The sequence below is a fragment of the Hipposideros armiger genome, unplaced genomic scaffold (genome assembly GCF_001890085.2).
Source record: "Hipposideros armiger isolate ML-2016 unplaced genomic scaffold, ASM189008v1 scaffold_129, whole genome shotgun sequence".
In the NCBI taxonomy this organism is placed as follows: domain Eukaryota; kingdom Metazoa; phylum Chordata; class Mammalia; order Chiroptera; family Hipposideridae; genus Hipposideros; species Hipposideros armiger.
In genome coordinates, this window is record NW_017731479.1 from 3,879,729 (window position 1) to 3,883,808 (window position 4,080).

A 4,080-nucleotide genomic window follows, 5' to 3' on the forward strand; every position below is an offset into this window, starting at 1 on the left:
TTTTGTTCTTCAGTCTAGTTGCAGAGGACGTTGCTTCACTGGCCCAAGTTGGCACCATCATTGCGCTCTTCCCAGGCGAGGCAGATCAGTCACCAGCTTCTGGACGGCCGCTCACTGTGGCTGCTGGCTGCATATGGTAGCCCATGGCAACCCACTGCCACAGGGGCTGCAGCCTACGCAGTCCCCGGCGACTCATGGCAGCCCAGCTCCAGGTAGAGCTGTTGTTCAGCATCTTAGCTGTGGAGGGCAGTGTCACTGGCCCTCATGTGGGATCCGAATCGGCGTCCCTCTGGCGTCCCAAGCCAGTTCCTAAGCACCGCGCCACTCGGCCGGCCCTGGCTACTTCTGAGTGCTTGGTCCAGATGGCTGGACTGAGCTGAACCTTGACAGTTGGAGAGAAGCTGTGGAGTCTAGAGAGAGATGTTCACAGCACATAGGGGCTCCAGGTATGCAAGGACCAGATCAGTCCTTAGCCATTATTTATGATCGCTGCAGGCATTTTTGTGAAGGAGATGGCAGGCGTTTGGGCACAGAGCTCCTTCCAGATGTCCGCCATAAACGCTCTGCACTTGCTGAGCTCCCAGGAACATAAAACCCGCTGTCAATGGACTTGCCCAGAGCCTGTATTTGCTGCGTTTTTGTTCTTGTTTAGTTATTACATTGTCTCCTGTGATTACAGAGCCGACAGCTGGTAAGGATTTGCATATGGCATGAAATTAAGTTAGTTCATTTTAATATCTAAACTGAGCAGGGTGCGAATTTGGTGAAAACTGTCTCCCTCTTCTTCGTTTGCTCATCTACTTTCAGCGCTGGCCTCTACTGTCTGAAAGTCTGACTTCTCCCCCACTTCACCCAGACAAGTACAGGGGGTTGGCTCTCCCCTTCAGAATCCCAGAAGGGATTTTGTACTTGGGGCTTAGAATATTCTCTTTTAGGCTTCAGGAGGAATTAAGACTTGAGGGCTGCTGTGAAGAGAATAGTGTTCTAGCCCCCAGCTTCATGTGTTTTTTGCTGTGTTGCTTTGGGCCAGTCGCTTTCCCTCTCTGGGCCTCAGTTTCCTCATCTGTCAGACGAGGGATTGGTAGTAGATGAGTGGTCATCTATAGGGCCTTTGACATCTGGAATGGGACAATTTTTCCTTGTGTGGGATTCGGTGATACTGTACAGTGTTTAGCATCCGTGGTCCTTGTGCATCATATGCCAGCATCCCCTCACTCACTGCCATCCCAAAAGCACCCCCACACCCTTCCTAATGCTTCTGTAGCAATTGCCATCCATGATAATAATAATAAAGCCTCCAGTTCCCTGCCTCTGACCTGGTCACCTCTAACATGGGACTTGTACTATCCCCAGAGCTCCTTGGGAGGTTGAGTGATGGCTACTCTCTGTGTGACTTTGCCTCCTGGTTTGTCATGGGTACATTCCCTAATAAATCACTTTTACACAAATTCTTAGGGCCTGCTTCTAGATAACCCAACCCAGGGAAGCCCCAGGGGACCATTTTTGACCTCTGAACTAGATATTCTCACTGATTTATTCATTCATTTGACAACTCTCTGGTGCCAGGTCCAGGGCTGGGTATGTAGCTGTGAACATGGTATGGATCTCCCCTAGCAAGGGTGACAGACACTAATTAGTAAACTCAGAGGATGTCCTATGATGACAACAAGCCAGGGTGCCATGGGAGAGATGAAACGTGCCGGCAGGCTTTCTGTTGGATGGCTGGGGGAGGGGAGGGCTTCTTTGAAAAGGGGACATGTATGCTGGTGCCTAAAAGAAGAAAAGCAGTGAGCCAGGCAGAGTCAGGGAAAGGAGCTTGTTAGGTGAAGAAACGGCATGTGCAAAGGCCCTGAGGAGGAGAAGGGAATGGCATGTTGGAGGACTGAATGAAGGCTGGAAGGACTGGAGGGGAGAGAAGCAGGGGACAGAACTTGAGGGAGCTTCTAGACCAGGGGTCGGCAAACTGTGGCTCGCGAGCCACATGCGGCTCTTCGGGTATGTTCCATCTCAAAAGTTTGCCGACCCCTGGAAGAGCCAATCTTGTCCCTCACAACAATTTAAAAATTATTCGAGAGCCATAAATATATTTTTACATAATCACGATTATGTGAATAATATCCCTTAAAACTTTTATAAATCAAACTATGATAGTTTTATTTTCATTTTCAATTTTACTTCAGAGCCTCATGTACGTACCCAAAGAGCCGCATGTGGCTCGGGAGCCGCAGTTTGCTGACCCCTGGCGGCTCTTCCATTTCAAAAGTTTGCCGACCCCTGTTCTAGGCAATGGTGAGGAATTTGGATTTTATTCTTAGGGTGATGGAAGCCACTGGAGCATTTTAAGCAGGAGTGACACGATTCCTTTTCATTTTATAAAGAGGAGTCTGAGTCCTGAAACCTGGTTCACCCCCTTTTGATTGCCCACCTCACCACGCTTCCTGCTTAACTCAGAGCCCTTTTGGTGGCAGACGACAAAATCTCAGCCAAACCAGCTAAAGCTCCAACGTGTTTCACTGGCTCGTGTGTCTGGGAAAGATAGGAGTGTGGGATCGACAGGTACAACTGAAGCCAGGGGTCACACAGTGCCTTTGGGGCTCTCTCCTTGTCTTGGCTCTGCTGCTTTTTATGTGTTGATGTTATTCTTTTGGGTTTCTTTTGATTGGCAGGAACCTGTGGCTGGCAAATCCAAATTTTCATCCTCCCAGCATTGTGACCCCAGGGACAATATGTATTCTTTTCCAGGACTCTCGTGGAACATTCCCAGGGACAAATTCTGATTGGTTCTGCTTGAGGTGCTTGCATATCCCTGAACCAGGCTGGCCCCATGTGTTGCCAGGAAAACTGTGATTGACAGCTCTACTAGAGGCTTATAGAACAGAGGGCAGTTCCCAAGGACAGAGTGTCTTGGGAAGGCAAGGTCACAGTGTCCACTGCAGTCCCCGCCAGGGTTACTAGCAAGCACGAGGCCTCATGAAGGCTGAGAGGGCTTTGTGCTTGTCGTAGGGAGAGCAGGAGGGGAAAATCTAAGACTACATCTCATTTTGCAGCAGTCCAAGGAAATGAGAGAAAATTGGGTGGAAGAGGTATCAGACAAAGAAATCCGCTCAGGAGAAGAAAAGAAATGACATAGCTGCAGAGCTGTGATTCTAGTCACTCAATCTGGCGTGACACTCGGACCTCATTATGGGAGAGAGATCTTGCCCCTTGGTGGAAAGGAGAGGCCACTAGCAGGACCAAGCACAGCTGAGTGGACCCACAGCCCCTCCATGACAGTGGCCTTGTCCATGGGAGGTGACATCTTCATGACAAGCCATCAGAGAGAAGTAAGGCCAACCTTGAACTACACAGCCAGCCCCTGCCTCAAAGCAAATCAGCGTGGAGGGCCAGGTCGTCCTGGCCCATGACGGGGCCATCACTCTTATTGTAGCCATGGCCATGCTGTGCAGGCTTCAGCCAACCCTGCTGGGGGATTCTCTGATGCGCCCTCTGAACCCTGATTGCAATCTGAGTGTGCCACCTAAAGTGCCAGGAAGTCGATGTCTCTGGTCCTTGGCCAGAGGAAGCTGATGCAGTGGTGTGTCCTTCCCTCTTCCCCTAGATGGACGGTTCTGAGCTGCGTTTCACAGCGCTGCTCTAAAAATCCTGTGGAGCAAGCTGCTCATAACAGGTGGTGGTGGCCGACTGAGAATGCATCCCTGTGTTGGCTCTTCCTTCTTCCCCGTTCACTCCCTGGCCTTTTAGTCCTGCTCCCTGAGTGCTCGGTCCTAAACTACCCACACGAAAGACACTGCTTTTGGTGAAATCGTTTCCAATTTTCACTATTGTATTAGGATGCTGCTCCAGAGAAACAAAACCAGAACCAGTAGGAGAACTATCTATCTATCTATCTATCTATCTATCTATCTATCTATCTATCATCTATCTATCTATCTATCTATCTATCATCTATCATGAAGAATTGGCTCACACAATATGGAGGCTGAGAAGTCCCCACAATCTGCCACCTGCAAGCTGGAGACCCAGGAGAGCAGGTGATACAATTCAGCCTGAGTCCATGCCTGAGTGAGGACCAGTGGAGCT